The 23,078-nt window shown below is 41.5% G+C and overlaps 1 long non-coding RNA gene across 1 annotated transcript; it reads left to right on the top strand.

Moving 5' to 3' along the window:
• The first annotated feature begins 1,389 nt into the window (after positions 1 to 1,389).
• On the top strand, positions 1,390 to 18,848 carry LOC144457017 (uncharacterized). The gene is made up of 2 exons (XR_013486294.1): positions 1,390 to 3,346; positions 18,190 to 18,848. It is a non-coding gene; the product is annotated as an uncharacterized LOC144457017 (long non-coding RNA).
• Positions 18,849 to 23,078: the final 4,230 nt, after the last annotated feature.

Here is a 23,078-nt window from a genome sequence, read left to right as displayed (position 1 = left end):
TAAAGGAGGCAGGAAAGGAAGTGTTAAAAATTTACTTTTTTTTTCTCTTGAGTTATATTTCAAGTAAACCTTTTTACTACTTGAAAGGCTATTATGCTTTTTTCTTTCTAAAATAAAATCCTATTCATCTTCATGCCTGAATTTACAAAATATTGTTATTATAGGTTGTTCTCCCCCAAATACTTTGAGCAAACTCTTCAAAGGTAATTAGAGAGGCAGTTAGGTGGCACAGTGGATAGAGGACTGGCCCTGGAGTCAGGAGGACCTGAGTTCAAATGCGGCCTCACACACATGATACTTACTAAATGTGTGACCCTGGGCAAGTCACTTAACCCCGATTGCCTTACAAAAAAAAAAAAAGGTAATTAGGTACTCCAGTGTTGCAGCAGTGTTACCACATTTTCTAGTCTCCAATGCCTCCTTGTTACAGTTACCATTTGTCCAAGCTCATTGTCTGGAGACCTACATTATTTTAGTACAAGTTAAGAGATTGATGGTTTCAGGAACATTTGTAAACTTGAACCTGGGGTTATAAAATGTCCTGCCTGATGGTGTTAATAAAAATTTATTCATTTCCAGTGTTTACAAGTTTTCCAGAGATATCAGTGGTCTAAAGCCTTTCAGATCTCAATTCTTGAAAATCATTTTATCTTATGTGCAATGGGGCCTTAGCTGTTTCTGAAAGAAAAAAAAAAGGCTGTTTATAAAAATATGCAATGATTATGCTATGTTCCTTGGCCATGATGAAACCATTGTCCTGACTGGAAATTGCTTTTTAAAGGTTGTTTGGAGATTTTTTTCTATAGAATTCTTGAAATGTGTTTCTTAAGAAGACCATAGTGATCAACTAGAAACAGTATAGTAGAAAGAAAAGAGCAATGAACTTGGAGGTAGTAGACTGGAGTTTTGAATCCTCGCTTGGACACTTTCTAGTTACCATGGACTAGTCACTTAGTTTTCCTGACCCTCGGTTTCCTCATTTGGTAAAAATGGGAATAAAAATATTTGTTTTGCCTATCTCACAGGGATATTAGGAGCAAAATGCTTTGTAAGCTTTCAGATACTTTATAAGTTAATCTGTTAGATCTAATCCCAACATCATAATTTCATAGATGAAAAAACTAAAGCCCAGAGATATTAAATAACAAAATTATTCCAGGCCAGTGACAACAGTTATCAATTTAGAGGTGAAAGAGGTCTTACAGGTCATCTAGTTCAACCTCTTCACTTTACAGAGTCCCCAGAGCTCAACTGCTACTTCTCAGGCTTCTAGGAATTAATCTTGAGGGGCTGGGAGTATGTCTTTCTAGGCCCTTGCATCCCCACTCTTTGGGGGATACGCTTTCCCCACGATTATCAGTTGATATCAATTAGCCAAATTTAATTCACTCCCAGAAAGGAGGCATTTGTTCTATGTACTAAGGTGATACGATAAGAACAGTTAGTATGAAACATCCCTCCAAGAGTCTATGACAGTATCCCACAAGTATATCCAGAGTCCAGGATAATGTGGGCTCAAGCTGAGACCACATATGGCTAAGGTTTAACTCATAGCTCTTGGATGTTCAAAGTCTGTTTCTCCCTTTTGTGGGGAACTCATGAGGTTTCCGTTAGGGATGGCATATCTTTTCTGCTAGGTTTATTGTGGAGAATTGGAATAGTGGAGAGTGGAAGGTGCCTTTCTTCTGCATATCTGGTCTGTACTCAGCTCCTGATGAAGACTCTGCTGTCATATACTATTGTGCTAGGAATGTTGCTAGGACACCCATGAAAAAGTCCAAATAAAGCCCTCCAAAGTTCACAAGTTCCTCTTTTTAAAATAACCGGGAGGAGGAGGCCCAGGTGTTCTCCCCTTTCCCTCCTGACAGTTCCTTCCTTCCCAGGGGCTTCCACCCTAAGCTGTCAGATGCTCAGATCTCCAATTTGATATTTATGATAAAATTTTTTAAACAAAAAAAAAGTTAATATCAGTCAACAAACCTTTGTTGTCTACTGTGTGGCAGGTACTATGCCAAATGATGATGATCCCTGATGCCAAACCAGCTTGCTATTTTGATACCATCCCCATGTGGCATAAATGAATCTCTTCAACCAATCCCAACAGTCTTCCTGTCAGCCCCTAATTGAAATGCCTTTGATTGTTTGAATGGGAATATCTACCCCTGTTCACACCTGGTTTATAACTGTGGTTGATTGGCTCAGCAGAGGTATTTTTAAAGGAGGATTTCAGGGCATATCTGCTTACTGGTTTAAGTGGAGGAGTTTGAGTCACTTGACCTCCACCTATGGTTGAAACCCAGAGCAATCAGTGACTTGCTGTCCTGGAAAGTGGCAACACTGGACTTTGAAACTAGGTCCTCTGACTCCAAATACGACCCTTTTTTCTGCAAGGAAGAGGCAACACGACCACCTAGCTTTGAGTCTCAGGCTGAACTGATACTGATAAATCATGTAACTGTGAGCAAATCATTTAATGTTAGCCTCAACCTTTTCTTCTGTCAGATAGGTATAATAAACTCTGCCTTCCTTACCTCCAGTCTGATAGGAGGGAAATGCTTAATAGTTTGTAAAATACTCTATAATTTCAAGCTGTCATTATTGTGTGCACTCTTGAACTGGATGTCCCATAAGCATATCAAATCATTATGTCCAAAACAGAGCTTATTTCATTTTTCTCAAGGCCACTCCTCTTTTGAATTTCCATAAAGGGCACCACAGTGCTTCCAGTTACCCAGATTCACAGCCTCTGTGTCAACCTCAACTCCTTTCCCTTACTCCATTTATTCAGTCAGTTTCCAAATCTCTACTGCCTCAACATTATCCACATCTGTTCTCTTTCCACTTACATAGCCACTGACCCAGGACAGGCCCTTATCCTTTCTCACGTGAACTGTTACAGCATCCTCCTAATCTGTCTTCCTGGCTCAACTCTCAACATGTACCAATCCATCCTCTTCAAACTTGCTAAAGTGATTTTCCTTGAGTGCAAGTCTAACTATGTCATTCTCTTAATACATTCCAGGGCCTCCCTATTGCCTTTTGGCAGCAGGATCCTAGTTTGGAACTTTAAGTTGTTTTTCAGTCGTGTCTGACTTTCTGTGACCCCATTTGGGGTTTTCTTGGCAAAGATACCAGAATGGTTTGTCTTTTCCTTCTCCAGCTCATTTTACAGATGAGGAAACTGAGGCAAATAAAGTTAAATGACCAGCCCAGGGTACACAGCTACTAAGGATCTGAGGTTGGATTTGAACTCCCAAAACAAGTCTTCCTGACTCGGCACTCTATCCACTGCGCCACCTAAGCTACTCTGTTTGGAACTAGAGGCCACCAAGTCCAACGTCCACAGGTGAGAAACCCAAAGCACTGAAAAATTAAGTGATTTTACCCGGAGTCACACAGCCAGTAAGTGTTTATGGTGATATTTGAATCCAGGTCTTCCTGACTCCAAATCCTGCATTTTATCTTCTATGCCATTCAGATATAAACTCTTCTGCCTGGCAATTGAAGCCCCTCATAACCTCCAAACCTACCTTTCCAGCTTTGTTACCCCTTGGATGATGGGAAATCTCAGTTTGATGAGTGAGAGTGGATTTGCTACTGAGATGAAAAGAACCGAACTCCTCTATCTGCTACAGTCATCTGAAATTAGTTGTGGGCCTGATTTAAGTCTTGCACACCGATATACACACACATTTATGGAGATTATTATGTACAGATATATTATATTGCCAGTTGTCTTGACTTTTGTCCTGCCACTGGACTCCAGTGACTCGGGAAGAGACAGTGAGGCTGATGACTTTTGCAGCTTGCCTCACTTAAATCCAGTTCACGTGAGAGTCATGACATCATCCTGAGATGTCACTGGTCCTCTTTGAAACAGAAAGACAACCAACATGTATACATATGTGCATATTTTAAGTCATAGATGCCCATACATACACAAACATGTTACAGCTAACTATAAAAATGGATTTTTGACTATGAGCCTGGAGTACTAGGTTCTTTTTCATTTTTTTCACATTGTTCTTCAATGTCCCATCACCCTCCTCCCTCAAAAAAAGCACTACAGATAGATATATATATATCTTTACAAAATGAATCTCAAAATAAATGCCCACACACCAAATTCTTATCTGGACAGGGTTACCTCAAAGAGCCCTTTGTCCCTGTAGATTAAAAATCTTTCAGAAGTATAAGGGTTACATCTAGCAGGTGCTTACTAAAAAGCTTGTTGATGTTGGAATATGGTATGGCAGAGATGGTTTTTCTTTCCTACTAGTTAAAATGAAAAGGTTAATCTCGGCCCAATTAAAGATTCATATTCCTGTACCACAGAGTTTTAACTTCTAAATTTGAAGATTCTGGATCAGAATAGACTAGACTGTGTTAGCCTGAAATACCAGACTCTAAGAAACAAAAATAGGTTTTGAAATAGATTCCAGGTCACTGGCAGACAGTTTGCAGAAAATTAAAGCCTGCTTTGTATGGTTCCATCTGCGCAAATTTATTTACTTAGACTGTGATTCAATTTTAAGAGAAAACTGAAAAATACAGGCATCTTCAGATGTCAACCTAGCCCACAGATGTGTTTTGACACTGATCTTTACCCAGCAAGCGTCAATGGGGATAGTTCCCTTTATCTCTTAATGATAACTTACTGGTCATCTGGCAAGCTTAATCATATATCATTTCTGTTATTTCCCTTCAGTGATCAAACCACATTCATTTGCTATCCTAGGTTAAGGGACTATTTGGGATCAGATTGCGTACTTAGCAGAGTAAGTGATGTGTTTCATTGGCTGGGCTCCAGCTTTCTTACACACAATTAACCCCATACTCCATCACTCCATTTCCCAAATGTGAGTAAGCTCTGATGGGGATTTTCTAGGAGTTAAATGCAAGCTTGTCGTACTTTACTTTTCAGAACTACTGTCTTATAATGGCTTAAAGCAACTCTTACTATCCTAGCAGCATATATGTAATGATTATTGTTATTTAGTCATTCAGTTGTGTCCAACTCTGTATAACCCTATAAACTACAGCACTCCAGGCCCTTCTATCGTCCTCTATCTTCTGAAGTCTATATGCAGTGGACCATCCCTTTATACCAGTAGGGAAATTAATGTAAGCAAGCAGGGGCCTGATGACGTCTATCTCCAGAATGCTAAGAAAGAAGTAATATGCATGTGCTTCTAGCCACTCCAGTGACTGCAGCTCATCTTTGGAGTGAATAGAAAACAAAATTCAAGGCTTGGAAAGCCAAATGTCTTTTCTCTGGAAATCGAAAGGGTAATACTTACAGAGCTCCCTTACAAGATAATCAGATAGCTGCTTCTTCAATCTGGGTAGTATGTTTCAGAATTTCTCCAGCTGAGCCCATCTTGAAGATTTAAGAGCTACTAAGCCAGTAATATAAGAACTTAAATTTACTAGAGCAGCACTCATTTTCTCAATGAAAGATCTCCTTGCTGTTAACAAGCCTGCAACTCTTAAGGCTAGTAGCACATTTTTTAAAAAATTGCTATTGTGATGACCTCTTGTTTCCTAATTGAACATCTAATCATCAAAATGCTACTTTATTGGCTGAGCTTAGAAAACCACCCTATTGACATTTGTCCTTGTTGAGTCATTTCACCCCATTTGAGGTTTTCTGGAGTGGTTTGCCATTTCCTTCTCCAGCTCATTTTACAGGTGAGAAAACTGAGGAAAACAGGATTAAGTTGTCTTGTCCAGGGTCACCAAGTTAATAAGTGTCTGAAGCCAGATTTGAACTCAGGGAGATAAGTCTACCTGACTCCAGGCCCAAGATTCTGTCCACTGAGCCACCTGTGATGTTCATAACCCTTTAAAAACCTGTCCCACCTTGTAAGAATCTCTGGCACTTCTGCAACCTTGAGAACAACCTTCAGCTCCTGAGTTTGCTAGTAATAGTCCAGCCTTGAATCTACCCTGTTAGTATTAGGCTGCTATTCCACATCCTGTGGTGGAGGAACAAGAAACCTCCAAGAGTTCAGGAGGCAGGGTGGGACAGTGCTGACTTGAGCCAGAGGACGTGGACCCAGGTCCCACTTTGAAACTTACTAACAGGGTCACCTTGTGCAAGTAAGTTAGGTCACAGTTTCTTCATCTGTAAATGGGGGTATTTGACTAGGTCCCTTCCAGCGTGAGAGCTATGATCTCCTTTGCCTTCCCACAAGCACACACACAGCTTGACAGATTACACACTGCCATTCCCCTGGGGCTACAGAACAGATAGAGGCAAGATAAGTAGTTATCTTGTTACCTGCCCACATTTTTCTCCTGGCTTCTAACTTCCCATTCCCAAAGCCTTCAGAAATATGATGCAGTAGAAATTGAGCACCTACCTCTGGTTAGAAAATAACAGTAATAATAATTTACATTTATTTTGTATTTTGAGGTTCACAAAGCCCCTTCCTCACCACCATTAGTATCCCCATTTTACGGACCAGGAACTTGAGACTCTAAAACAGGGTTCTTAACGATTTTTTGTGTCTCATGAAACCCTTTGGCAGTCTGGTGAAGCCTGTGGACCTTTCCTCAAAATAATATTTTGCTGCCTACATTCATAATTGAAGGAAATATTAAATTACAGTTTGAGGTTAGTGAAAATAAAGATGTATTTCTCCTCCCCCCCCCAATCCACGTTCATGGACCCTGTTAGGTCAGGAGCATAATCAGACACTGAAGTGTTATTTTAGAAGGGAAATAATTCATGTTGATGCCAGCTGGGAGTTGAGGGAGTTTCACATGCATATGTGGTTTCTTTATGGATAGTAAGCAATTTGGGTAGACTGGGTTTTTCATAAAGCATCTCTTTCTTTCTGAACTGGTCTAGAGAAAGGCTTCCTATAGAAAGTAGAATTGTGACAATAATTAAATTTGCCAGGCATAGCCAGCACTGTGCTAGTTGCTGGAAGAAGGGTGTAGGGTATAAAAAAGAAGACCAAAAAATAGCCTTTACCCTCAAGGAGCTTATGCTCTCTACCTCTCCACTGTCCCAGTTAAATCAGTTGTGAAAATGCTGGGAGAAATACTAATTACTCACATTTACAAGGCACTTTCAGTTTACAAAAGACTTCACATCCATTTACTTTACGTGGAATAAGTTGGGTAGTTTAAGTATTTAGAGCAGATAGATGGCAAAGTGGATAGAGCATAGGGCCTGGAGTCAGGAAGACTTGAATTCAAATTTGGCTTCAGTCACTTACTAACCCTGTGACCCTGGGCAAGTCACTTCACCCTGTTTGCCTCAGTTTCCTCATCTGTAAAATGAGCTGGAGAAGAAAATGGCAAACCACTCCAGTGTCTTTGCCAAGAAAACCCCAAATGGGGATCACAAAGAATAAGGCACTTCTGAACAACAACATAAGTATTATCATCCCCTTTTCACAAGAATTATCATCCCCATTTCAGAGGTAAGGACACTGAGGCACAGAACAGTTAAGTGAATTGCCTATGTCCATAGAGCCCATAAGTGGCATCAGGACTTTGAAGCCACGCCTCATGAATTGGATCTCTGTCCACTGTATCACAATGGTTACCTTTCGTTTTCTGCATCTAAGACTGACTGGCTATGTTTGCTGTTTCCCTTGAAAAGGTCTGTTTACTTACCTCTCCAGTTGCCAGAATTACCTGGCATAGCTGGCATTCATATAACGCTTTGAGATTTGCAAAATGCTTTACAAATATTACCGCATTTTATCCTTACAACCCTAAGAGGCTCCAGGTAGTATCATCCTCATTTTGTAACTGTGGCTTAGAAAGTTTAAATGACTTGCCCATGGTCACATAGCTGTTAGGTGTTGGAGGCAGGATTTGAACCCAGCTCTTCCTGATTCCTGGCATAGCATTCACTCTACCCACTATAGCATACTGCCTCTCCATGTCAGCTCCCTGACTCACTCTAATACTTCAGCCTGTGCCAGTTAGCTGCAAGAAGACAACATGTGTTTCCAGGTGGCTTGCCTGTCACTTAGGACTTTTGCCAGTTCCATTTTTATGGGGTATCTAGTCCTGACATAAGGTGTTATAAAAAAGCAGTTTATTAAACATTAGTTTATGAGGGTATTGAGTTTAAAATGACATCTGCCAGTCTCACCTATTTTTAACTTGGAAAGGCCTTGGACATTTGAATTAACTCAGACTACTTCCTTGTATATGCCTCTAGGGGATGGGAGGTGGGAGAATAGAAGAAACAGAATGGGCTACAGTAACATCTGGTGTTTTATAATCCTTTATAAATGTCAGATCTGTTGCTGTCTTTGACTCTAACGCCCTTCTTGAGGGGTCAGTGGGATGCAGATCTGTTGTTATTCCCTTGTTACAAAGGAGAAAACTGAGGCAGGAAGGGGAGTTAAGTGACCTTCTGAAAGCCGCATAGTTGGTGGCAAAATGTGACCAATGTTTAGGTCTCCACCCCCATTCCAGGTTCCTTTTTCCCTTCTATGCAGCTAATTCCTGTGATCACCAGTGGAAGAAAGGGAAGCGCCCTGTTTCCTATAAATGAAGCTGTCTTTGCTTCTGACAGTCTGCATTTACTTCTGCCTATCACCGTTTGCCCTACAGGAGTGTCATCCCTGACAGGTGGTCAGGGGCCAATAAACAGAACCAAGAACAAGGAGTGGACATTGCAGAGAAATGGGATGGGCTACCTTGGAAAGCAGTGGGCTTCCCTGCTCCCCCCTCCCCACCCAAGTGCAGGTGCGACTAGAGAGTCCCTTCAACTCTGGCTTCACAGAAGCACACAGGATTGCAGATTTAGAGCTGAAAGGGACTTCAGAGGGCCATCAAGTTTTGCAGCTGAAGAAACTGAGGCCCAGAGAGTAGATCAATAAACATTTATTAAACACCTTATATATGCCAGGCATTGTGCTAAACACTGCAAATATATTATCTCGTTCGAACCAAGGTAGGTGTTGTTATTAACCCCATTGTACAGTTGAGGAAACTGAGGTTAACAGAGGTTACATGACTTGTCCGGGGTCATGGCTCTCACCTCCCTTACTAAATCCTCTCTGTTGACCTTTTTTATAGAACTCCTTCTACTCTCCTTTACACCGTGGTTAGAAAGATGGAATACAAATGGAGAGGGGCAGGGGTGGGCCCTACCCTCCCCCAAACCATAATCCCTCCTCCCACCCACCCTCAAACACTACCACCCAGCCATCGTGCCCTCATCACTGTTAGATCACAAGAAGCATTAGTCTGTAAGGGCCGGATGTGAGCCTGGCAATGCAGATCCAACCTATCCGATCTGTAACAAAAGGCTGACGCTGTTGTCTCGAAAGTACAAATCCCTGGGTGGGTGATGTCATGTTGTTTTGTTTGTCTCTGTGTGCCGTGGGGCTCAGATTTCAGTTGTGGAAGGGAGTGGTGTGGTGTGGAGGAGTGGGGGTGGGGGGTGTGGAGTAACTTGGTTCAAGGGAAATTCCAGGAAGTCATAAATAGTTGTTTGCAGCTGATGAAAGCAAATTTTCAGGGAAGACAGAAAACTCAAAGGTGCTTCCTTACCCCTGCTGCTTTCCTTCATGAATAATAGCATTTACAAGGATATGAACGGGCAGTTTTTAGAAGGTGAAATCCAACCTATCAATTGCCATATGAAAAAATGCTCCAAATGTCTCTAGTTATTAGAGAAATGCATATTATAAAGCCACTCTGAAGTTTTCACTGGCAAAGTTGACCCAAAAATAACCAGAAAAGGAAAATGACAAGCACTTGAAGGGTTATGGGAAAATAGGTATGTTAATGCACTGTTGGTGAAGCTGGTCCATCCGTTTTGGAAAGTAATTTGAAACTGTGTGTCAAAAGATGCTACTATAGGTCTGTACCCTAGAGAGATCATGGAGGAAAAGGAAAGGCATATGTACAAAAATATTTAAAGCAGCTCTTTTTTTGTGTGGTGGTAATGAAGTGGAAGTCTAAGGGAGAGCTTATCAGTTGGGGGATGCCTGAATCAGTAATGGAATGTGGATATAATGGAATACTCTTGTACTGTAAGAAATGACCAAAGGAACTGTATGTATCATAAAAACCTAGGGGGGAAAAACACCTAGGAAGATTTGAATGAAATGATGCAGATTGAAGTGAGCAGAATCAGGAAAATAATTTATATAAGAAAATATTGTAGAAGCGAACAACTTTGAAAGACATAAGAACTGTGATCAATGCAGAAATCAGCTGTAATTCTAGGGGACTTCTGGTGAAAGATGCTACCCTCCTCTTGACAGAAAGATGATGGATTCAGAGTGTAGACTAAGGCATAGAGTTATATTTTTTTGAACATGACCAATTTGAGAATTTGTTATGCCTAACTATGAATGTTTGTCATGAGGTTTTTCTGTTTTCATGTTTTTCTTTCTTTTACCATAGGGGAGGTAGAAGAGGGTAGAAGAGAAAATAAGATTTTTTCTTAATTAAAGCAATTAAATAGTACTGTAAGCCTTGCTAAGTGTTTTATGTATATTTTCCCACTTGATTTTCACCACAATCCATGAGGTGGGTGCTATTCTTGTTTTACTGATGAGGAAACTGGCACAGACATTAAATTACTTGCTCAGTGTCACACAGTTAATGTTATAGACTGGTTTTATACCCAAGTCTTCCAGCTTCATGCCCCGAATTCTACCAATATTAGATATATATATATATATATATATATATATAATATATATATATATATATCACAATGCCTCTTCATAATGGCAGCCCCATGATGCTCATTTTAGCACTATAAAAGGTCAATTAGTTACAAGAATGAATGAAGGTTCTGTCACACAGCGTTGTAGTTGGGGAGGAACCATCTGTTGTCTCACCCTGCTCCCTGCCCCTGCCTTCCCTTCTCTAGAGCAATATATGACTGCTTCCTGGGGCATGTTTGTGTGTAAATGATTTTATCCATGATTTGGACAATTCGTTTCTTCCCTTAGGGACTAATCTGTAGCCCCAAAGACTTGGCTGTCTACATATTTTTCCTTGGTATTCACCCAAAATCACACCCTGCTCAATCCATCCTGCTCTCCCTTGGATAACTCTCTGCAATATCTCTCCATTTCCTTTTCCTTTGGTGGCCTTCAAGGACTTGTGAATGGTTGCCCCCTCCCCTCCCATCACCACCACCATCTTGCTCATTACTTCATTAGGTTAAAGTTATTGGGTAAAGTTGTTATTTTTTTTTAACTTTCTCATTTTTGACTTGTGCTTCTCCTTGCTAAATTCTAAACCAACATCTTCCCTGCCTTCTGTTACCGAAGGACCAACTTATACCCTGAGCTTTAGGAAAAGAGAATCCACATGAATGGAACAGCAAAGTGAACTGAGAATTAGTTGCCTCTTGGCAGCAGGAAAGAGATTTCTTTTATTCTTTCTTTTTCTTTCTTCCTACAATCTACGCAATGAGGTTTTTAAATCTGCCCTCCCCAAAGAGGGATTCTGTTCTGCTTTCATGAGTTTCTCAGAATCTTCAGCCTCAGACCCCTCGTTTCCTGGGATGAGGCAGGAAGTATTTTGAGCAGCGTTATTGAAGGGTTCTTCTTCCTTCCAGTTGGTCTGGATAGTACCTCCCCTTCCCTGAACAATTCTGTCCTTCCCCTGCCTTTCTCCCCCTCTTTCCTCCCTCCCTTGTATCCAACATTGCTTTTGGCTGCTTCTCTTTCCTTGGCCTCGGACTCCAGGAAGTCACATTACCTCTTAGAAGACTTGGTGAAGTCTCTCCAAAGCTGCGGCAAGTAAACTGTTCCCCATAGCTTTGCTAACAGTCTCCTCCTACAGACCCTTTTCTTTATCCCACATCAGTCCCTGAGGAAAAGACTACCTCCTGCTCTGTGCCCTAAAGATTGGGTCATCCATGTATCATGTGTATTGAAGGCTTTTATTCCCCTCAGGGGAATTTCATGACACTTTAATCCAGAAATAAAAACAATATCAAATCTTTACTAAAACAAACCCTCATTATACAGGTCAAATCTTGGTCCAGTAAACTCCAAGGGATTTTTTTATTGTACTGGAAATAGGTCATATTCACTCTTTTTTGAAATTAGTGAGCCACCCATGTGTTGCGACTAGGAAAGCTTTTCTGTTGTGCATAAATCTTTGTGGTAATAAGATTGATTTTATGAACCAGTGGCATCTGAAGATCCAATCAATCAACAAGCATTATTATGGTCCTTATTACAATAAGCAACTTAGTACCCAGGGATCCAAACAAAAGCACAGCTACCCCTTGTCCTCAAGGAGCTTACTTTCTAATGGGGGAGACAACATGTCTATAAAGGTGTACATACAACATATAGACAGAGTAGATGGAAGGTCATCGTAGAGGGGAAGTCTCTAGAAGCTGAGGGTCCCTGGAAAGTCCTCCAGAAGAAAGAAGCATTTGAACTGAGTCTTGAAGGAAGTCGGTGAAGCAAAGAGGCAGAGTATTCCAAGCATGAGGGAAAACTAGTGAAATGGGAGAGTCTGAAAATAGGCTGCCTCGTGCGAGGAGTGGCCATGGGGCCAGACTGTGTGCAGGGAAGTATTGGATAAGAAGACTGGAAAAGTAAGAAGAATCTAGGTTGTGAAAAGATTTAAATGCCCAACAGATTACTTTATATTTAATTCTGGAAGTAATGGAAAACCCTTGAAGTTTATTGAGGAGAGGGGATGACATGGTTTGGACCAGTCCCTGGGAGAAAAATTGAGATTTCCTCTGGTCTCTTCAGCAAGTGTTGGATATTTGTCTTCTTGATCTGAAAAGACTTTCCAATAATTTCCATTCTCTGCTTTTATTGTAATTTACCTTACCCACAATGAAGTTTCTTGTGGGCCTTAAAAGTCAGATCTGGTTTGTCAAGGACCACTTAAGTGATTTGTTATCATCGTAATTGGGAACTCAAGGGAGTTTTGCCCTGGGATTAGTCAATAAGTGTAATCCCTCTGGGTTTCCAATGAACAGAATGTGGAAGAGCTCAGGCCTGGGCGGGGAATTCCAGAGCTGTTGAGAAGCCACCACCATCTTTGTGGGGGATCTGCAGTCAGGAACCTTGTGAAACCGTGTCGCAAGGAGAGCAGCTTGCAGGAGCCAGTAACTCTTGGAAAGTGTGGTGGTAATCAAGTCTGAATCACTTGGCTTAGAGTCTAGTGGCTGTTGAGTTCACTATCCCTCTTCTCTCTGCAGACATGAATCCCAGAACCAGAGGAAGCTGAGAGCCTTTGCTGTTCTCCAAGGAGAAGGAAACCTCAGCACATAGGCAGGAATGGAGACAGGAACTTAATGGCATGTTATCCATTATAGGGATGAGAGAACAAAAATATGAGAAAAAGGAAGAGAGCAAATGAGAGCAGAGAGGACAAGTAAGAAACATGGCAGCTCCATTCCTGGCTCTTTTAACCCTGCCTGACTCTTCCCATCTTTTTGGTAGAATGAATGGCCTTCCCCTGATTTAGGGGGACTTCCCCTCCCCTCATTTTGGCCTTGGAACCCTGGGAAGCTTTCAGCCCATGCTTGGTCTGTGTAGGGCTCAGGGGGTGGCAGAGAAAGTACAGTTGTAGCAAAGGTGACACATCCTGGACAAGGGAAACAATTACCAGGCATGCACTTTACAGTCAGACAGATAAATATGCATCAGCAAATGTACAGCTGCATATAGCAATGCATACACCCCCTCCCCTCCAGGAAGAAAAAAATGGTGTCACCATGAAAAGAAAGAGGGTGAATTCTCTCATTTCTCTTCTCATGAAGCTGCCCACGGGTTTCCCATCAAGATAGTAATTCATTGTACACGGAAGGGAACTTCCCATATGGAAATTCCCACTTCCTCCTGAGAACAGTACACACAGTGTTAACCTTGATGAGTAAGACTTTCCCTCCTTCCACCAGTGTTAGCTGTGAATTGGCCTTTCTCTTTGGAGATTGGCTGCTCTTCTAGGTCTAGTTTAACTTTTGGCCTGAGTCTTTACAAAGTGACAGAGCCAACAATAGGATGAGAACCTGTGTCTCAATTCTCCCCTCCAGGATCCTTTTCCCTAATCCACACAGCTAATTCACACAGTCATTGACAAGAGCAAGGCAGAAAGAATGACATCCCAGTGGGTGTAAACTGGGCTGTGCTGGGAGTCCAGATTTGGGTCTGGCTATCTTATGGTAATTTGTTTGTCCCACAGGAGGGATGGGCCTGGATATTTGGCCCCTATAGACAAGTAAAAGCAGGAGCAATGAGTGGAAGCTGAAATTTAGACTTCATGTAATCAAGAACAAATGAAAATTCTAATGATTGCAGCAATCTCAAAGTTGAATGACTGGAGTAGTGTAGTCCCTCTCACGTTGGAGGTGTCCAAACAAAGGCAAGGTGATCACTCCCTGGGAATATTGTGGAAGGAATTGCTATTTGGGTGGGTATGGATGAGACCAGAGGACCTCTGAGATCCCTTCTGACTCAGATTCTGGGATTTTGACTGCTCTGGCCTTCTTAAACTGTTTTCATTCGCGATTCCTTCAGCGCTTCTTAAACTATGGGCCAAGACCCCATATGGACCCCATATGTCTTCAGAGGACAGTGGCCAAATCTAGAGCCATCTCTTTTCACAGTGCTCAGCAGAAGCCCCATCAGCACAGTAGTCTTATCGATGCTTAATGACCCTTGTCACATGCATCTTTCTTCCACTATTTAAGAGAAGCCACATGCTCTCATTTCTGGGCCCCCTTCATAGTTATGGTTATGAAGGTGTGGATGTTAGCTTATAAGCTGGAAGAGACTTTGGAATTCATTTGGTCCAACCTTTCATTTTACTGATCCAGAAACTCAGCAATGTGAAATGATTTGTCTAAGGCAGTAAGTGGCAGAGCTGGGATTTGAATCCAAGCCCCTCAACTCTAAATCCAACATGAAATCTCAGTCATCTTCTTAGTTTTATATGTAATGGTAAAAATTTTTTGCTCCTTCTGAGTGTCAGTAGAAGAACCAGCTTTTGTTTTTAATATCATGGAAGAAACAGAAGGCTAAGGGGCAAAAGAACTGGCCATTATTCATTTCTGCCACTTATTAACTGGGGGACCTTAGGCAAGACTTGTGTACTTCATTTCCCAGTCAGATGGGGACAAGAGCGCCTTTTCTGCCTGTCCCTCAGGGTTGTTGTGAAGATCAAGTGAGATTACACGTTTGCATTAAAGAGTGAATGGTGGGGGCAGCTAGGTGGTGCAGTGGATAGAGCTCCTGCCCTGGAGTCAGGAGGACCTGAGTGCAAATCCAGCCTTAGACACTTGACACTTACTAGCAGTGTGACCCTTCAAAAATCACATACCCCCATTTGCCTCAGTTTCCTCATCTGTAAAATGAGCTGGAGAAGGAAATGACAAACCATTTCAGTATCTTTGTCAAGAAAACCCCAAATGGTCAGACATGACTGAAACAACTTATCATCTTGGTAATGTGTGGGACAGCGACCCTAACCCAAATTAAACTCAGAGACTTCTCAAGGTGGAAAGCAAAGGTTACCTTTATTACAATCTGGAGAGATGGCTATCTGCTCCTTCCATGCGCATGGAGAGAGAGAGAGAGAGAGAGACTGAGTAACAGAGGCCGCCTTATAAAAGCAAGTCTCCGCCCACCACTATCCCTTACCCCCTTAACTGGGGGTGGGCTTACATTCTAAGCTCAAAAGTTTCTTCCTATCCCCTTAACTGGGAGGTGGGGCTTACATTCCAGGCGAGCAATTCAAAGACAAGGAAAGAGGCCAGAAGCCAAGGGTAAAGGCTCAGGTTGTGGGTGGGGCAGGGCTTATTCTTTCTGTTAAGTGCTTAAAAACAGGGTCTGAGTGGGGGAGGATTTTGAAAGTAATAATCAAGAATTATTTGACCCTTTGGGGAGCCTTCACTTCTGAGAGTTCATTTCTCACACTACCTTCTGAACTCATTACCTTAATTACACTGAGAAGTCTTCACTGGGACATCCTATTCAGTAACTATTTCACTAGGTACACACAAGAAACCAAAAAAATAGATATTTTTGCTAAAATGTTCTGGGGAAAGTATTTTTTTTCCCCAGTATGTGAATCTCTGCCAGGAATTACTTTGACCAAGGTACAGACTTGGAGAGCAAGCTACTCAAGGAAATATTGGCCTTGGCAAGTATCAGAAAATCGAGGATTGCTTATCCTTAAGGATACTCACAGCCTGAACTTTGAAAATTGAATAAGTTAGGAACTTTGAGATCAGAACAAAAAGCTCAGTGGAGTCACCTATCACTTCGGGTACATGCTTCTACCAAGAGGCTTTACACCATACTTTCTTACATTTGGACAAGAACCATTGACTTCAAATGAAGGAGGTGATGCAATTATTTCAAACTCAGGATATCTTTAAATTGAAGGAGAAGATGAGAATGCCTCTCAAATAGCCACACCTTCAGCTTAGATCAGTGACAGAAACAAAAAATGTTATGCTAGAGTATGGTGTCAAAAGGACAGTTAGGGGGTGTACTGGATAGAGCACTGGTCTTGGAGTCAAGAAGACCTGAGTTCAAATCTGGACTCAGACACTTACTAGCTGTGTGACTCTGGGCAAGTCTCGTAACCCCTATTTGCCTCGGTTTCTCATCTGTAAAATGGGGGCACAGTGGAGAAGGAAATGACAAATGCATACAGTATCTTTGTCAAGAAAAACCCATGATCAACGTCCATGGGAATCACATAGAGTTGGACACAACTAAATAAGAATGGTGTCAAGGTCTTCTACAAAGAGACAAAGTTCTATTGAGAAACCTAGATATTCAAGGGACTCACAAGTTACCTCACCAGTGGAAAGCTAATCCATACAAGGTAACTGAGAGTCATGACAACTTGCTTATTTACAGTGGTGGTGGGTGGCAAGGATATCAAGACTGTTTACTGCAACCATTTATTCCTCATAGTGATGGGGTGTGGCCCAAGCTGAGGTCTTAGCCCCTTGCCCCAAAGGGAATCTGGCTGCCCTTTGTCTATGGGCCTCAGCCCCTCATCTCCCTTTGAAAGCCTTAGCCTACCTTTTAATTTCATTCAGATACCTTTCAGTTCCTTCATTATCTATTCCCATTGTCTATTCAATCTCTTAGACATTACAGTCTCAGGGAATTCTCACCCAGACCCTTCCCTGGTCACCCAAAGTATTATAAGATCTACCCTGGTGCTCATTCGGGGCTGAGAATCTCAGGCCCACAAGGCTGAGAACCTCTCATGCCCGCCTGTCTTTATGGGTGTCACTTGGCCTATATGTTTTATCACTAATAAACTTTTCCTCTGGCTGAAGAAGATTTGAGTTGAATTCATTTAGGCAGGGCCCCTACCGTGATCTTGGGGTTCCAGCAGCACCCCAAAAGTCCTAGACCTCTTCAATAGGAGAATTAGTTGTACTTTCTAAGAGAGAACTGATAAGACACTCATCTAGTCAATGGCTCAGGAAAAGAGATTATCCACCAGCTATATGAAGACTGGAGACTGTGTGCATTATTCCATAGTGGTAAAATTAAAGCCAGAGGCAACTCCTTCCCTGCCCCAAACTGCTGTAAAGACATACAGGGTCTAGATTTAACTGAAAGGGCATGGCTGCCAGCTCAGGTGTAGACAAAAAAGCCTGCAGTGATTCTGATGGTCAGTCCATACCAATTACTAATTCTAGTATAGGAGCTGTGAGAATAATCAAGAACTGGACCTATGTAGACCAGTCACTAGACTGAGTTATTATATTAGAGGCAAACCTAAAGATATAGTTACACATGTATCTAGGCAACAGTACTAGATAATACTCATATGAAATGTACCTTGAGATGTAGTTGTATGTATTTGCTGCTGTACGTGTAAATTACTGCATATTTGTGCATACTTCTTTCTTATTTTGCTGTTATGTTCATTTGACTATGTTTCATGTTATGTTCATGTTATAAACAATGTCTGTTCATTGTTGCCACATAACAATACTGTTTATAATTGTATTTTATATTGCCTGTTGTCAGTGTTATTGTTGCAGCTAACCAGCTTGCTTTGCTAGCTATGCTTGATTGCAGGTTACTATGGATATGCACTTAACTGTTGAAATGTGCATTTATTATGTGCTGTATGTAGTAAGGTATGTTGTCACTATAGTATCCTTCCAGGTGATACTCAGTATAGTGCCATGTCTATTATGTATACTGTTAATGTTCATTTGTTTTATTTCAGTTTCAGTGGTACCGAAGGCTCGTTACCTAGAACACCAAGAAAATCATCCTTGTTTCAAAGCACTGATGTCTGTGTTTATACCGATACTGGACTTGCCCCAAGTTGATATTTGCTAGGAACTGCAAAGAATTTTGGCCCAGGGGGAGGAATGTAAGCCATGCCCCAAAACCTATTGTGATGTGGCTCTCCCTTCATTGTGGAGATCAATGTTCTGCTCCTGTGTGAGAGGCGGGGCAGAGTTGGTAAGAGCTGGAGAAAAGAGAGCATTCGCCTCAGTCTCTTCTGGCTCTTCTAGCTTGCAGCATTGAGAAAGAAGATGGATGATGCCAACCTCTCTTTAGGTCACCAAAGAGAGAAAAAGACTCTGGCAAGAAACTGACATGTAGAACTCCTATCATGTCCTTATTCTCATCTTGCTACACTTGAGATATTAGGAAATTTCCCTTTGGGTAATATCCAGAGGTAACTCTCTCTCTCTCTCTCTCTCTCTCTCTCTCTCTCTCTCTCTCTCTCTCTCTCTCTCCTCTCTCTCTCAAACTGAGTTAACCTCCCTCCCAATGGGAGAACTCCTTCACTGTATTTTCTGCTGTATATTCTCATCTGCATACTTTCTCTGATTTCTGTTTTATTATTGACTTGAATAAATGAGTTTCTATGGATGTTTATTGTGGATCTGGCATTTGGTAGGAAAGAAGTCAAGCCTTGGGTACAAAACTTGAAGTTATGCCTTCCCCATTAAGAAACAGTGATCAAGAGGTTAGCTTGAACCTAAAAATTATACCCCCTAGACTAGTAATATTTAAGGGAGCAAATAGATACAATTCTAGGCCAGTACTTCCTCTCTCTGAGGAGATAAGAGGGACCAATTTCTGGCTCCAACTTCCTCCTTCCCTTCCTGATAGGAATTAAAGTCTCCCTTGTAGAAGAATGGGAGTAGAAGATGCTAGAGATGTCTTTTTGGGGGGAGGGGGCATTCTTTCGAGCCATACATGACATTCCTTGTTACACTATGAAATTGGAACTTTAAATCTGCTTCATCAGACCATGAGCTTAACCAGATGACCCCCAGGTGATAGTATAGGAAAGTATACTTAACTAGCAAGAACATAAGGCAGGGCTGTCTGTCATATCCACTCTGTCCAGCACTTGATTCCACTAAAGTTAGCAGTACCAACTTTGTGAGAAGGTCCGCTCTACCCCAACTCTCCCCAAGACCTTGAAAGAGCAGCCTTCTCAGAAGTAACACCTTTTTTTTGCCACATGTAGGTCCCAACAAGAAGGATAGGCAAAGGCCCAGATTTTAGGTATGAGGGATTTCTGTGCTTCCTAGAAGATCTCTATTCTTTTCTGTATCATAGTTGGCCTGAGGCTGTATGTGAAAAGAGGAGATTGTTCTGGTGCCTTGTTCTCAATGAGTATTCCTGAAGAGGCAAGATTTGTTTCTAAAATTTTCTCATATCACTGACAGGGCAGAGTAGTAAAGGGCAATTCACAAGCTGTCTTTGTTTTTGCTTATATTTCTACCCCCAGGGCTTTACAGAGTGAATGGCATGTAGTAAATGCGTAATAAATGCTTGTTGACTTCTTGTCGATTTGACTTGACCCATGCCGTGGAGCTACATTGTCATGGTTGAAGCCTTCCCTGAAAAGGGAAAGAAGAAGGTCTTAGATTACTACAGCATAGTAAGGGGACTAGGGGAAAGGGAAGAAGAAAACCTTTTATGCTATCCTCTCCCCATCCTGTCATCCCTAGCTTCCTAGATTTAGATCTAGAAGGGGCCTCAGAAGTCATTTAGCTTAACCACCTCTAAAGAACTTTTCTTTTCTTTTAAAAATTGTTAACCACATTTTTAAAAATCCCACAAAAATGCAAAAATAGTAATTATGAAAATCCAAAAAGAGAAAATTAGAATGAAAAACATTGAATTAATAAAACTGATTTGTTTTTTATAAAGGCTAACAGGCAACGCATTAGCTAAATATTTAAATAGAAGAAAAAAAACAAACTTGAAGATTTCGGTATACAAAGAACAACAACAACAGGGTTGTATATGAAATTGTCAATTATGCTACAGGCAGTTAGCTGTTTTTAAAAATAGCCTCCTTTTGTACCCCACTTCAGCCATACGCCACCATGTTTACCCCTCTGCCTTAGTGGAGGTTAAGTTCATATAGAGGAAATCATGCATCTTTGAGGTGTTTACTTACTTGTTGCATCGTTGAGTGACCACAGGGAAGGGGAGAAAGCACTCTGTAGCCTTGAAAGTATCATATGAACGTCAGCTGTCATTATCATTTTTGTTGTCATCTCTTGAGTTGGACAGGCCAGAGATAACCTCAGAGATCAACATCTCACCAAGTAAGACTACTTCTAAGATTCTAAACTTTTAAATTCTCCTTGACCACAATCTCGTTATCAGTAAGTCAACTAACAATCATTTATTAAGCTTCCACTATGTACAAGGTATTAGCTGTGGGCAGGTAGGTGGAGTAGTGGATCCAGTACTAGGTGACCTTGGAAAAGTCACTTAACTTCTGTCTGCCTCAATTTCCTCAACAGTAAAATGAGGATAATAACAGTACCTACTACCTAGCGTTGTTGTGAGGATCAAATGAGATACTAGTTGGAAAGCAGATAACTCAGTGCCTGACATATAGTAGATGTTTAATAATTACTTGTTGTCCCTAGCCTAGGGACAGGCAATATCCCAAGACAAAAATGAAGTCTCACCTGCCTTCAAAGAGCTTACATGCTATTGAAGGAAACCTGTTCCACCCAGACTTAATCTGCCTTTCACTCCAGTCCCTTTATCCTTCCCTATTACTCAAGGTCAGGATTCCTTAACCTTTTTTTATCATGGACTCCTTTAGCAGTCTGGTGAAGCCTATGGATGTCTTCTCAGAATGATGTTTTTAAATAAATAAAATGCATAAGATTATAAAGGAAACCAATTATATTTGAAATTCAGGTATCAAAATATATAAAAAGCAATTTCATTGAACCCCAGTTAGGAACCCCTGTCCTAGTCCATCCTTTCCCACTCTGGCTTCATTTTCCTCCACACTCAACCTTGACCTTGTGTGTGGTGGGCCACTTTCATGATTAACTAGCCATTGTTGATGAAAGTTGATGAAAGAAAGATGTAAAGAAATGGCTGCTTCTGTGGGTAAGTGAGCTTCCCATTGCTAGAAGTCTTCAAGCAGAGGCCCTATGTCAGAATGTTGTAAAAGAGGGGTTCTTTTTTTAAAAATTTTATTAATTTATTTTGATTTTTCAACAGTCACTTCCATATGCTTTTGAGTTTAAAATTTTTCTCCTCCTTCCTCCCCCCTACCCTCCCCAAGACAGCACACAATCTGATATAGGCTATACCTTTACATTCCTATTAAACATTTTCACATTAGTGAAGTTGTAAGTAAGAATTAAAACCAATAGGAGGAACCATCAGAAAGATGAAACAAAACTCAACAAAAGGTAAAAAATAAGTGATAGCGATTCGGCTTCTATAGTTCTTTCTTTGGATGTGGGCAGCATTTTCCATCCCGAGGCCTCTGCAGATGTCTTAGATCCCTGTAATGCTGAGAAGGGTTCAGTTTAATAATGTTAGTCATCGTGCAACGTGGCTGTTACTGTGTACAAAGTCCTCTTGGTTTAAAAGAGGGGTTCTTAACCTTTTTTGTGTGGACTTCTTTGATAGTCTGGTGAGGCCTATGCACTCCTCAGAATAATGTTTCTAAAATGTATAAAATAAACTACATAGGATGACAAAGGAAACCTATTATATTTGAAATACTATTATCAAAATATTTTTAAAGCAAGTTCACAGTTCCTGGGATAAGGACGCCTGTGGTTAAAAAAAAAAGTAATAGTCTTACTCAGGTATGAACTGAACTTGATGGTCTCAGCTGCCTAGTCAAAAACAAATTGTTGCTTTTTTGATGAGGCATGAACGAAGAAAAGAACAATCTGTCATCTAACATGACTCACTTTGGGCCTAGAAATGGAGACGCACAGAACAGAGGGGAGAACGAGATGAGGAAGGAGGCTGAGCTGTGGGGGTGAGGGGGGAGAGCTATTTACTTTCTCAGCTTGGAGGGGAGCCAGGAGGCTTGTATGAAACTCCCCCTACACATCTGCTTCATGCTAGCCCTGAAAACCTTCCTCTCATGCTATGAATGATATAAACCAAGCCAAACGCAGAAGGCTGCCGGGATGAGAACTAGGGTAAAGGGAGGAAATCCAGCGTTGCCTTACTTGGGGGGGGAGGAGAATGGGGGAGGGGCAGGGAATCAGGCCGTTGGCCTTTTAAAGAACCAGATGAGAAGAAGCCTGAAATCCGATGGCAGGTTCCCATGGTGCTCTGACCGCCATGTTTACAGTATCCTCTTTCAGTTTACAAGGTATGACAATTCAGACTACAAAGGGCAAATCCAGCAGACTGTGGAGATGGGGGTGGGGGGCATTGGCCTCAGTCAGATATCTTTGCCCGTATGAAGCCAGCAGGAAGTTTCAGAACCTGACCTGTTTCCTTACCCAAAGAATTACCAACTTCTTTGTTTTCCTGGGGAAATAAAAAGAAATTACTAGCAGAGCTCTGAGTTTCAGTCTTGCACCCACCGATACTTTGGTACTCCATTGTACTCCACTGATGCTCTGGGATACCAGAATGCAAAGGATTGAAGCTTGGAGCTCTGGCTAACAGAGCAAAGCAGCAATAGACAGTGGAAGAAGCCCTGGTTCAGGAGTCAGAGGAACCGGGTTCAAATTCCACCTCTGATGCTTGCTATCTGTATGACTTTGGGAAAGTCATTTGACTTCACTGAGTCTCAGTTTCCTCATTTGTAAAATAAAGGAGTTGAATTGGAAGACCCCAAAAGCCCCTTCCAAC

This window comes from Phascolarctos cinereus, unplaced genomic scaffold (genome assembly GCF_003287225.1).
Source record: "Phascolarctos cinereus isolate Bilbo 61053 unplaced genomic scaffold, phaCin_HiC Scaffold_4;HRSCAF=312, whole genome shotgun sequence".
In the NCBI taxonomy this organism is placed as follows: domain Eukaryota; kingdom Metazoa; phylum Chordata; class Mammalia; order Diprotodontia; family Phascolarctidae; genus Phascolarctos; species Phascolarctos cinereus.
This window is presented reverse-complemented; position numbering and strand designations above follow the sequence as displayed.